The sequence below is a fragment of the Anopheles moucheti genome, chromosome 3, assembly GCF_943734755.1.
Source record: "Anopheles moucheti chromosome 3, idAnoMoucSN_F20_07, whole genome shotgun sequence".
NCBI classification, from domain to species: domain Eukaryota; kingdom Metazoa; phylum Arthropoda; class Insecta; order Diptera; family Culicidae; genus Anopheles; species Anopheles moucheti.
The window spans coordinates 18,208,495-18,222,593 of record NC_069141.1 but is presented as its reverse complement, the minus strand read 5'-3'; the positions used below and the strand labels follow the sequence as shown (position 1 = coordinate 18,222,593).

The 14,099-nt window shown below is 42.8% G+C and overlaps 1 protein-coding gene across 2 annotated transcripts in view; it reads left to right on the top strand.

Annotated features, from left to right (window-relative positions):
• The window catches only part of LOC128305548 (neural-cadherin), a 190,735-nt gene that overhangs the window by 31,549 nt on the left and 145,087 nt on the right, over positions 1-14,099 (top strand). The window lies entirely within an intron of this gene.

Here is a 14,099-nt window from a genome sequence, read left to right as displayed (position 1 = left end):
CGAATTTTCTTCAATAACAAAACAAAAAAAAAACGTCGGAAAATTCAACGATTCTCGACATTAAACCGAACCAACCTGTATGCGCCGCGTGCAAATCAAAATTGTTTTTCACCCTACCCCCCCTCGAATCGTCTGTGTATCATTATTGATTTCGTATTCGCACGATTGATGTTTATTTTATTGTTCGTTTTGCTGCTCTTTTTGGCTGTTGCTCCCTGCTGTAACATTCGTGCCACATTTGTGGAAACTGTTTAATTCAATTCATGTTGCGGATCGATGTACATGATTTTGTATTTTGTGTGTATCTTTTTTATGTGGCTGTTTTTGTTTCTGTTTTTTTTTTGTATACGGTAACTCTCCTCCCACAAACATGTACACACACCGTTGCGCTAATGCGGCGCTGTTACATTGTTCGGGGTTTTTGGTTGTTGCTGTTCATTTTACATCGTGCTATTTTTTGTTTTGTTGTGTATTGCAACTTACGACATTTTCGATGAATTACATATACGTAAACCTTTTTTTTTTGCCAATCGACGTTCATTTCGATTTTACCTTAAATTTTGTTTCCGAAATTTTGATTCTTGTTCGGAATCTGTTTTTTTGTTGTCTACTCGTCCATGTTGTATTGCTGTGTTCTGTTTTTGCTATGTTTTGTATTTTTGTGCACCGGTTTGCAAAAAAAAAACATTTGCAATAACGTTTTGGGTGTGTGTAACAAAAATGTCTCGAACTCCCGTAAAAAAAACCCCAACATTTCACGTACACAATCCATTTTTTGATTTTGTCTCACCAATCCAACTGCCCAACTGTTGTTTCGATTTGTTTTGTAAAACTTAAAAAAAAAAACACGAATAATTTACAATGCCGCCTGCATCGCAAACCCCACCAAAAAAAAAAAACGGTTCACGGTCTTTTGTCCGTAGCGCGAAACGTACAAACTCGAAGCGATGGCCCAAGACAAAGGATATCCGCCGCTGTCGCGGACGGTCGAGGTGCAGATCGATGTCGTCGATCGGGCCAATAATCCGCCGGTGTGGGACAATACGGTTTACGGGCCGATTTACGTCAAAGAAAATATGCCTGTCGGTGGAAAGGTTGTCTCGATAAAAGCCAGGTCTGTGTTGATGCGCTTGGATGCGTGGTATTTTTTTGTTAAACAACAAGAATTTTTGCTTTTGATTTTTTATTACGACATCATTGCTTCATTTCCTCATTTAATAGAAACGTTAACCATCGTCCGCTTCGGTAGTACGTGAAGCTTTTTTTTTTGTAATCGAATAATTTTTTTTTTTTTCAAATGCTATGTTTTTGTTTTCGAGGATTAAATCAGCTCGAGACCAATGGTTTATTTCAACCAAAGCTATGTGACGATAAGCGCTTAATGCTATAAATAATGTGCGAAACCCTGCTGAAAATGTACATGAAAAAGCTACATGCTACACGTTTTTCGGTAAAAAGTTGCCTGATGTTGAGGAATTATGTATTCATTTCGAAATATGCGAAAATCCCATCCTAAGATATCATAATCAAGAGATTTCATTGAAGAATGTCTGAAGTGAACGAGGCTCCGACGAATTACTACTTTCTTTTTAATTGTTTCGAATTGTTCCCGGTGCATTACATTCTTACGATGGAACGATGTCCTGAGCGAGGATTTTGATTGTGACTACCCCGGATGAATGTGATGTGGAATCCCCACAATTGGAATTTCATCAATAGAAGATATCTCCCGCTAGCGAAGCCGGGGCACGAAACATGTGGAAGGAAACAAGCTTGTATGGCGAAAATGTGATTGGCATTTCGCTTGTCTTCGTCACAGTGGAAATAACTGCACTAATCAAGCATGCACACAATTCTATGAATGAGTGCCCCATCCGCAAGCTTGGATGATTAGTTAGTGTAGCAACTCACTCGGAATATGCTACCGAGATGGAGCTTTTTTTTCCATTGCACTGTAACTGTGGAAACGAAATGGTAAATAGCGATCTCGTCATGGTCGTTTGGTAGAACATTACCGGGAATAGTTTACATTCCACGATACGCTATGGAATGTAACATGAGCACATAATTACTATTGCTTTAGCATAAGCGAGAAGCTGCAGTTAATATGAACCTTACGGTGTAGGGAAACACTGTTCATTATTGCACATACAAGCTGGTAGAGCTTACGGAACATTGGATGAACAATAGATCGTGCATGTAACCAAAAATCGTTGTGAGAAGCTCCACAGTTTTCCGGGAGTTAATTAATTTGCCATTAGCATCATTACCATTTTGCCAACCAATCTAGCCAACCGCACAGGGGCACTTTTGTCCATCGTCCGTTGTTTATGGGGAGGGAGATTGTTTACTTTGCATCGTTAATGAAGAGTGTACAGCAAAGGCAAGATCATATTTAGTTAATTGATATCCGTTTTGCAATCGAGAGTACATCCCAGTTTTGCCGCGCGCACTGGTCACGATACTGGTCCCGCAGCGCTCATGATAAGTATTTATGCGGCTGGGATGATGGTGGTCATCCCTTTTTTTTAGCTGTTGTTGGGGCGCGCGTTGTTTATGCACGGCTACTACCAACCCACCCGAGGCATTATGAATTATTTACTTCCATAAATTGTCTGCTTTTTACCAGCAGCTTGCAGCCGGGACAGGTTTAGCTAGCAGCGCTCCGGCTTCCAGCGGAGATGATATGTGATCTTCCGTGCTGGAAAGTCATACAAATGAGCACGCAAATGTGTTGTGGTGTGAGGGTGAATAAAAAGAAATTAACTGATGGGCAAACGATGGATTCTTTACATGCTCACGTTTACCGGAGGAGAGGAACCCATCGGAGGATGAACTGGTGTTGTTGTGCTAGCTAAAACCGGTCCTTTCGGTTTAGCTGTTTGCATTTCTCTTTCCCCAGATCTGTTTTCCGTTCGAAGAAACGTTCTTTTTTGTGCTGCTTCTCCAGTAACCCGGCACACGGCATACGTGTGCGGTGTAAAATTTTACTTAACATTCCGCTGACCCACCGTTCTAGTTTCGTTTTCCGTGCATTTGCAAACCAACCCAACTCCTCGCAAACGCGATCTGACGAGCGCAGCTGGTAATAAGGAAATTAATTATTTTTCTGTCCCAACGCTTGTTCACGCGGGTAAGAGAACCGACGATCCACGCTACAACAACAACAGCAACAACACCGGAAGCTTTTCTAAGGATTGACCCTCACGATGTGCGCAATATTTAGTGGTTTTTGGGGTTTTTGTTCGTGGGACGCATACAAAATGTGTGCTGCCAGCGAGTAATACCGTACGTCCGTACCCGGCCGGTAGTTAAAAGAAATGTGTGAGCCCAAAACCAAAAAAAAGGACATTGCCACCAAACCACCCTCTAGCTACTGCGCTTTTTTTTCTCTATATGTTTAACGTGGTAGTCGAGTTGAAACAAAATAACAACCAAAAACGCGGCGGAAAAAAAACACTTACATGTGCCCCGATAGTCGTGGGTTTTCCATTGCTCCTAGCTTTAGCCTCATGGGGGGGAAGATGCGGTGAAAGAACACCCGATGCATATCTCATGCGGATGATCTTTTTTTTGTTTTTATTTTAAAAAAACACACACACACACTTATCCTTCGGCTGTGGTTGCCTCTGTGGATGGTGGGAAAAATAGACGTCGAAAAAAAAAGGAAAACAGAAATCTCGAAGCAAAACAAAAACATACCGACCAAAATGGTTCTGGCCCGGTGCGGCGGCCTCGACGATGGCGACCAACTAAGGGGAACCAACATAAAAAAGGGACATCATTTTTTGATAAAAAAACACACACCCTCCGGACACACGTGAGCTCCCTGAACACAGGAGGATGCCGGCATGAGTGAGGTGCTCCCGCTTTTGCCTCATGCCCGGCCGCCTGTTGGGGCTGCTGGAAAGCTTTTGAATATTTCATGCAAGGAATAACATTGCCACGATTTTTCTGCTCGTCGTGTTTGTTTTTTTCTTTTTGATTTTCATCACAGCACACAGCATTATTTCTCCTCCAAATGTCACGCGTACGGCGGCATATCTTCGGTTGTGCTGACCTCTGGGTTCGTCTCATTTGATGATCCTTAGGGATCAGACCTTCGCACACAACCACACACATGGCAAGGCTCACGCGGGGGGGGGCCACACGTACTTATCAAGAAGTTTTGCTTTGGGTAGTGGCCAAAAAAAAAAACAACACCATGTTCAAAAGCACTGATCCGCCTGTCTGGTATTATCAGCCCGAATTTAAAAAAAAAAAAGAAAAATGAAAATAGACCACGAATATGTTTGTCGCCTGTTCCAATGTCCGTTGGAATATATACACACATATTTTTTTTTTGCTCGCTCTGTTTCAGTTTGTTTGCATTAGTTTCGTTTGTTATCGCAAGTAATTCCAGCAACACGCAATCTTCTTTTTTTTACGCCGGTTTGCTGATAGGGAAATGGAGGGATTTGCGTGCGTTTTTTCATTGAAGGTTTCCGGTTTAGTATTGCGCGACCGATTAATGCTGGTGGTTTGCTAAAGCAAAAAAAAATGTCGTAAAAACCCGTTTCATTTTGCAAGTGGTGGATGAAAATTTAAAACTAATATTTTAAAGGGGTTTTTGTTTTATTCTGTGACAACGCTTGGCATACCATGTGTGTGGAAGGGTCACTTGAGTAAAAAGTACGTTTTTCACAGAAACCGTTTCAAAGGGTGCAATACAAAAAATGGATGAATCATAAGCATTATGAATCGATGAAATCATTTCAAAGCAACAGCGATGGTTTAATCATTCAACGTACCGAGAATATAGGCTGGGTTGTAATGAAGGAAGTTTCTTGGGAATGTTTGAGAGGAATCCGTGTCAATCGTTTACTTTCTGTTTCCAGTTATTGCTGTGTTATTGAAATTGCTAAGTTTAATGGAAATTCTCGTTATAGGGAAATTGATTTCGTTTTTTTACACTTCAATATAATATATTTTCGTTTGTTAGGTCGAACAAAGCACGCAACATAATAGAACCACCTCAGATAAAACGATAAGATGAAGACGTAGAAATCAATTTTACCAAATGGTAACAAAATGTGCAAAATGATAGAACAATATTTATAGTTATCATTTAAAAAACTCTCATGAAAATCCCCTTTTTCAATTTGGTCAGATTGTATTATTCCTTTGACTATCATTTATCATCTGGGTGTCCAGAAACATCCTGGGCTTGGAATAACTGCCATTGTGTCATTTTGTTTCATGTTGTTTCTCTTGTTTTATCATATGTTGAACATGTTGAAGTTATTAAAGTTGCTACTGTTAACTGAATTTTTTTTAAATCTTCAATGATTGGGATATTTTATTGTAAAATAAGTCATTTAAAGTAAAGTTCAATGTTATTTTTGTCATTCGATATCCCACGCCGATGGCAGGATTTAGCAATGAATGTTTGGAAATCACATGGAAATTACATGTCATCTGTACGTAATACTCACACGAGGCTCTTTAATTAGAGCTTGGTAGTGATTTTCCATACATTATTCGACTCAGTGCGAACACGGGTTGCGATTGCCGTATACGCCGGGACGTACCGTCGCACGAATACAAAACAGATTTTAAGCCCGGTACCGGCATTGGATTAGTGCGAGATTAGGCGAAACTGTAATTATGTTGTTTAAGACAGAGCGAGCATTACCGGGCGCGAGCGCGCGTGTAATGCGCGACACAGTTCGAATGTAACTCGCTTCATTTCAAACACATCCCCCCGCTGGACACCCGGTTCCGCCTTTTGTGCATCTGCACGGGAAAGGTAGCATGGGCGCATGTGGGCCACGGGTTGTAGTATCTTCTTCCCAACGCTAACCCACTTCGTGTCCCGCAGCCCACCCGGAGGCCAGCGACTGATGGTTGATGAGCAGCCGGCTTCCCCGTAAGCAAAGCTTGTGATGGGTAGCAGAAAAAAAAACGTCGCTTGCATGGCAAAAGGGTTCGTTCCGTGACGTTGGGGTTGTTTTTTGTTTTAGTTTCCGCTGGAACAAGTCACCCGTAAACCTCATCCACAGCTGTTTGGGGCTTTTGCCTCTTTATCGTAGCTAACCATCTGATTCATTTGTGCCACGGTTGTAGTAAAACGGGGAAAAGGGAACCATGGATGTCGCTATTTGCACTACCTCCACTAAACAAGCATTGTGCAACCACAGTAACGGAAGAGGACCACATTCGTGGCCCGATGCTTAAGCCATTCCACCGGGCGGTGAGAGATTGTGAAGGATATCCTCCGCACCGTTTTCGTTGCATCGTGCCACCCCCATGGCCCCCAATGTACACTTTTGCCAATGCTGGAGAAGATGAAGCGATATTTGCTTCCGGTGATGCGGAGGCGCACGCGAATCTGCCCATGGCCAGGATAGTTCGGTTTTCCCCGTCGTCCTATTCCCTTTCTTTTGTATTTATCTTGTTTTTTAACCATCGTTTTTCCGTTCCAGAACGCTGAGTGTAAAATAAAACACAAGCAGACACGGCTTGCGGGAACGGAGCGGTTATCACTGTAGCAAAGGCCCATCGATAAGATGGGAAGCTGGAACTGGCATATCTAGTACACATCCAGTGGCACACATTGCTGGAGTGCGACGAACGTAAAAACTTACACGTAGCTGGATCTCCTGGATTAACCGGGTGGACACGGTTTTGTGGCCATTCCGAATGGGTTTTGTGATGAAGGCATGCAAATGATTGTGCGGTGTGCAGACGGAACGGCGAGTTATATTTTAATGTTCGCAAACATGCTCCACACTCACACACATCCTGGGATGGTTGCGTATGTGAGTGGCATACTGGGCGACTGATAAGAGTGGCATACTCAGAGAGCACACACGCAAAAAAGAAAAACGAAATAAACACCAACAAAACTCCACGGGATGTACTTCCCATCGTGGATTTCACACCTGCCACAACCCGGCGGTGGTAAATGAGGATGGAAAATGAAAATTCATTATCAGCATCACCGGGTAGAGCGTCGTGTATCGAGCATCCGGTCTTTTACACATCGCTCCTGCCCTGAGTGTGTGTGTGTGCGAGTGCCACCCGCTCGAGTGGCAGCTCGACGAATCTAAAGGATGTGAAGCGGATCCTTATTTGAAGTGTGTGTGTGCGGTACGCGGAAAATGCTTAACGCGCCGATAGTGTAGTTTCGAAAAAAGCGCGTATCGATGCGACTGACGTCATTCAATTATCGTTTCCGATTTTTTAATTTGTTATTGCTCCCGTTAACGCATATTTTTGCACGGGCAAATAAAAAAAAAAAATGCGGCCGTAAGATTGAAATTGAATTGTGATAAACGGAATTTTGTGTCGTGCTTCTTCTGGTGCCGCAGTTGTTTTGTTTGCGCACGATGGAAATGGAAATTAGAAAATTAAATTTGTTCTGCTTCCGGGAATTAGTGTAGGAATATTCCAATTCAGGTTGCCGAATGTCCTGACAATAGCTGGAATTCTGTTTCCGGAAAACTCTCACATCATTTTGGGGTGTTTTCTTTAGGTGATTCAAAAAGGAAAATCAAATTGACTTTAAGCACATGCAAGGTTTCCAACGGGGTGGCATTTAAAGCGACAATTTCGAGCAATGCATAACATACATCAACAAAATTTGAGCCATTCCCGAGTGGAACTTTAAATGGTCCGGTTGTGCTCTGTTAAATGGGCATAATAACGTACGTAATGCACTCTTCGTTCTGCGGGATTCAGAACCATCGCCCCGCTATTCGCTCGCTTATGTTAAACTGATTAAGTTTTCCCCTGCCCCCAGTTTGCCAGCAATCATAATCAGACATAATGGCCGTGAATTAGCCCAAAGGGATTTTGGGTGCGGTGGACTCATCTTCAGGGATATAACGATTGCAAAAGCTCCCCGATACAGACACAACTGATGAACCCATTCTCCCATCCATAAACGAGACAGTCGCAGCATTGCGTTGGGATTAGGATGGAATAAAACCGGGGAAAAACGGGGAAAAAAAAAAGCAAAAGCACCGTTACGACATGTCGAAACGGGAACGCGCATTATGCACGTTTGGTTGGCTATGGTTTGATCATCGAAGTATAACCATACACGACGGTACACGATCTAAAGACAAACCGCGGCTCCGACACACACAGGCGCACATGCGCTGGATGCGCAATTCACTTTATGCTGTCATAAACATGCCGATAAAATAGCTACACGTTGCCGAGGCGTGTGTTCCAGTTGTTTTTTTTTTATCTCACCACCCTCAGAAAGGGAAGAAGATGGACAGTTCCGCTTTTAATATTCGCCCCCTCCCCCCTCCCCCCTCGCCAATCGAAAAGGAAACGAGTGGAAGCCAATGATGCCCTGAGATTGCCCTGTACAGAAGGCCAAAGGACAAAGTAATTGGGAAGTTACGAGGGATGTAAACGATAATTCATGAAGTGCGTGCGCGTGCGTGTGTGTGTGCGTAAATATTTGGGGCGTCCTTGATAAGGATGGCAAGATAAGGTAAGGCAAGATGCGTTGCACACGCAACAAAAGATGATGGTGCACACCGCACCGCACAATCAGAGCGCTTACATGGTAAAAAGAGGCGGGAAAGAAAAAGGAACTCATGTACGTGAGTAATGGGAAGTTATGCTTCATGTTTTCGACAGCATATAGCGGAGCGCCTCGAGTGGGCAAATACCTGGAAGCGAATACCCGGTAACCGTACGGGATGTGTTTCTGGCACCGGAACCGATTTCGTTTCACTGTGGATGGATTTTTGTTCTTCTTATTTTTTTTTAAGTTAAGTACGATTGAGGGGAGAATGGTTGCTTCCTTCGAAAAAATCTTCGCTTCATGTTTATTTCTGGGCGTCTGCTAAAAGATTCACTGTTTTGGGTTGAATTGGGATCCTCCCTGCCAGGGGGAGGATATTTTTGATATCAACAAGTGCACGAGTTTTTTTTTGGCTGTTGCTATTGAGTGTCGCTCCCTATCCCTTGAATCCTTGGGTTTAGTTTTTCCTGGGATCGTTAATGCGAACTGACCGGAAAATCCATAACTCCAGGTAAGGGTGAGCCTTCCCGCATTTGACCATTTCTTTATTCACCCATCTACCGCCCGGGTAATGGAGACTCTGGTGTAAACAAGACGAAAAGGGATGGCTCGGGAAATGGCTACGAAAATGAGAAGGAAAGCGCGTGTTCCAGATTCGGTTTCGGTAGTTTTTTTGTTATTGTCGTTGCGCTGCACGGTTTTGTTTTATAGCCAGCAGTAAAATATTTACAGAACTGCTCGATTGTGAAGAGCAAAAGAGCTCGTGGAAGGCTTTCGCTTCCCTTTTCCAACGGCAAGGGCATGAAGAAGAAGAAGAAGAAGCGGTTGGAAAAAAGGGAAGAGTCGATACAATCCAATTCTGGCCCTGGATCGAATCCCATTAAACAATGCTTTGGTGATGTGTGTTGGCTCCCACCGGTTGGGGGGAGGGAGGGGAGTTCGAAGGTATCATTTTTCTTCGTCTCAATTTCACCGCGGATGCCTGGGCATTCCCGGGTGCTTTGCGCTAAAGTTAAATATCACAAATTAGGGGTACACACTTTTTCCGGGGGTTTTTTTTTTTTTGGTAACGCGGTACAGCGTACTTGCCGTAGTCCAGAGTTCCCGGACGGATCAAATGAAGCGCTACAACATCTCTCCCGCCCAGCGAAAGGAGATAAATATAAATCGGATATTTATTGCAAAAGTTTCTGACCTTTTGTTTGGGACACACCCTAAACAAAAAGGGGAGAGGAATAGTTGAGGTGCAAAAGGACGGCTTTTGGGCCGATTTTTTTTATGATCCGCGATCGATCCCATTTCTTTTTCGCATTTATTTTCGTTCAATTTGTGTCGCTCCGGCGCATGGTTAATAACAGGTGGGCTGATAATTGTTTGGCCTAACACATTTATCGCGCTAGAAGATTTTTATCCATATCATATTTCGTTTGTACCAACCTTCAAACGAATTCTGTCCAAATTTGACAGCACTCGGGCCACAACCTAATGAGCTAGAGCATTTTGTGTGAAGCAACTTTTGTGTTTTGAGTAATCATGGAAAAGAAGGAATTTCGCGTGATGATAAAATATTAGTTTTTGAAGAGGAAACATATAGTTAAAGCCAAAAATTGGCTTGATGAAGAGTTTTTGGACACTGCTCTACCAAAATCAACCATCAGATATTGGTATGCTAAATTTAAAAGTGGTAAAATGAGCACTGAAGATGGTGAACACAGTGGACGCCCAAAAGAGGTGGTTACTGACGAAGACATTAAAAAAAATCACAAAATTATTAAGAACACCCATAATGTGAAGCTGATCGGGATAGCTGACACCCTAGAGATGTCTAAGGAACGTATTGGACATATCGTTCACTAGTATTTGGATATGCGATAGCCCTGTGCAAAATGGCTGCCGCGCGAGCTCACATTTGACAGGAAACAACAACGAGTTGATGATTCGGAGCAGAGTTTGGAGCTGTTTAAGCGAATTAAATCCGAGTTTTTGCGTCAGTATGTTACTGTGGATGAGTCTTGGCTTCTCCACTTTACTCCAAAGTCCAATAGACAGTCATTCGAGTGGACTGGACGCGATGAACCTGCTCCAAAGCGGGGAAAACGCAACAATCAGCTGGCAAGGTTATGGCGTCAATTTTTTTGGGATTTGCGAGGAATAATCTTCATCGACTATCTTGAGAAAAGAAAAACCATTAACAGCGACTATTACTTCAAATTTTTGGAGCGATTGAAGGACGAAATCGCCAAAAAACGGCCGCATTTGAAGAAAAAAAAGTTTTGTTTCGTCAAGACAACGCACCGTGCCACAAATCAGTGAAAACAATGGCAAAAATTCATGAATTAGGCCACGAAATTCTTCGCCACCCACCGTACTTTGTAGATCTGGCTCCCAGTGACTAATTCCATTTCTCAGATCCCAAAACGATGTCCTCTGAGAAGAAATTTTCGTCGGATAAAGAGGTGATCGCTGAAACAAAGACGTTTTTTGAGGCAAGGTGCAAATATTACTATAAAAATAGTTTCGAAAAATTGAAAGACCGCTATAATTGGTGAATCACCCTTGAAGGGACGTATGATGAATACAAAAAAAAAATTTGGCCAAAAAAAAGTGTTTTGCTGTCATAGGCCAAACAATTATCAGCCCACCTGTTATTATTCGGCCTGTACTCGGCTGCAAGTGGTGAGATTGTTATTATTGTAAGTGTCAACTGTAAGGATAGCGATACGAATGTTCTGTTCTGGCGGGGCAGTGTTTTGGACATTGTGTTTGGATTGAAAAAATGAACTTTGCAAATCTTGCTGCTAAAAGTGATGCAAAACCTGTCAGGGAGAACAAATCATGGCGAAAGAACAATTAATATTCATCTATTGATCCGTCCAACATGAACGGGGTGTGACAGCAGCGACTTGGCGACCCTTGTCCAGTGGGGCCCTGTTGTGAACAATAGAAATATATTTAGTGTGCTTTTTTCGCCCACTTTGAGCGTTTTCTCGCAACAAAAATTTCCACCAAAGCAGAACCGTTCCACCGTTCTTCGGCAGTTCGTACCGGGTCGGGTGGGTAAGCGCTGAAGTTTTTCGATGTTTTTTTTTCGTAGCTGTGCTTCATCCTCTTTGCACTCTAATCCCCGTTGACTCAGTGCCCAACAAGTGGGCGTTGGGTGGTTCGTGTGGGTCAGCGTGTTGCTGAGATAACTTTTGATTAATGTATATTTTTTCCGGTACTCTAGAGTCCGAGACTCTAGCGAGCGTGTTGTCTGTGGTAGGTTGGGTGGAAAAGTTTAAAAATTCAATTACTCCCGCAGATGTTTGTCTCTGACAAAGACACACGTACAGCTGGGAGAATTTTTAAAAAAAAGGTTCAAATTCGCTTCCGAAAGAAAGAAAAGTTGTTCATGATTTTCGCATCATTGCGATATAACAACCATCTGTCCATGGCGTGTCGAGGTGTGTGCTGTCCGTGTTCTTTAGCTGCCGCAGTAGTTTCAAACTACTGGCTGATGGTTAAATGATGGCAGTAGTGTTATTGCCTGGCATCGGAAAGTGTCACGTATCGAGCGAAATAAGTGTGACTGGTTCGCTTTAGAAAGGACACCATTTCAAGGACAAATCCTTGATACTCCCGATCTACCCATTGGTACTCCCCAACCTTATAAGGAGTGGCCGTACTTTTTCCCGAATGTATAAGAAATCAACATGTTGTTGTCGTGGCAAAAACCCGGTGTGCTTCAACTGTAACTGTGAGCAGCTACCGTTGAATAATTCATAAGAGGGTTGCATAGATTTCAATTTTACTCATTTATCTTCCCAGCGCGAAGTAAAGTTTTCCATTCACTTTCATCAACTTCATGTGTGAGGCGTCGAACGCGGTCGTGTTTTTGCTTGGTTCTTGGAAGATACTACTAAAACTTCGCTGCCTGTAAACACTGGATGAAAGGGAGAGTTTTACACAACATTATTCGCGCAGCTGGAAATTGACGACAAAGGGTGGTGGCGTTCGCCGAAAGGAGGAAAATCTTTCCAACGGAAGGAAAAACAACAACCGAAAACATTATTTTTGTTGACCAAACTTTTTGGTCGCTGGTCGCATACAAACAGTGAAACTTTATTCTCGCTGCTTAAAATGTTTGTATAATTTTGTGCGCCGAGCAATATGAAAGAATCATCAGTTGGAAGATGTTATGGCGGGGGTTGTTCCTGCTATACGGACCGGCGCTGTAGCAACTCGTAGCCCATTTCAAAACGGGGGCGAGTGAGCTAGAAAAACCCCTTTTAGTGAAAAATAATAAAAAAAAAATATACCGCACTGGTTAGTGAGGCCAAAAAATGGACGACAGCAGCAGGGTAAGAGTCGGACCAGAACATAATGGAAAGTTTTGTAAGTAAATCTCGGGTCTAAGCTTGCGATTGGCTTTATCTCCGGCGGCAGCTACATATGCTGCTGACGGTAAAAGCATGGCCCGCAAGTCTTTCATAAGCAGAAGTTTGTTTTTTTTTTTCGTATCGTAACACCCCGGGTTCATTTTTTGGGGATGTTCAGGGTTTTCTCGGCTCCCTTACGTTCCCTTCCTGATATGCTACGTCTGGGGGTTTTTTTTTTTGAGGCTGCTCATGTTGTTCCTCCTGATCGTTATTGTTTATGAAGGTGGAAACGGAAAGGAGGTTTTCCAATGTTTTGTGTTGTTTCCTTCGTCTTTTTTCTTCACATTTCTTCTCATCACCACGCGTCTCGTTTACATTTTACACGTCACATAGCTCTACGCGTGGTGAAGCTGTGCGACACGCTGTCTGCTTTTCCGGGGCTTTTTTGTCGCCATTCTAGTCGCACAGCGGAAGAAGCTTGTTTCACTCGGCTTGGCTGTGTGCAAAGTAAAGTGGGGGAGCGCTTTTAAATTGCGTGTATATATTTTGTTGTTGTTGTTGTGTGGAGCATATCTGGGAAGCAAAGCAGTAAGAGTTTTGTGGAAATATTGTCGTGTGTTGGCGATATGCTTTCGGGGCACCCTTACCCTATGGAGCTTATTGTGTGAGAGCGCACAGCGCGCACCGCGTTTATAGCCTCATATCTTAAAGAGGCAGCTTATGTTGCCTTTTGTCACTCGCATCCTGCCACGGCACGGGCTGCTCTTTAGTGGGTTTAACGATGGTCTATGCACAGATTGTGCGAGGGAATTTCTACGGAGCATTACGCTAGAGTGTGGGCATTTTTCCATCATGCAGAGCGCTTATCATCACATATTTGATTTACAGGTTTCGGTTGAAGAAAGGCTTGGCTTGGAAATTTATTCGAGCTGATTTAGTTTTGGTTTCGATTTAATTTGATTTAAAATGACAAGAAAAGAAACGAAATTATTGTTATACATAGAAGCTTAAAGTTTGCTCTTATTCGACAAGAGAATGACTTCCACTTACATGCAGTAACTGAAAATTTGGTTTTTGTTCAGTTCTTCAGAGATGAAATGGAAAGTGGAATGCTCTTTTTTTTTTCAAACAATGTAAGAGTAATTTATGAAAACAAATACAAGCTTTGTATGAAGTGCGCAATTCGTAATCAAAAGCAACACATTTTGCCATCT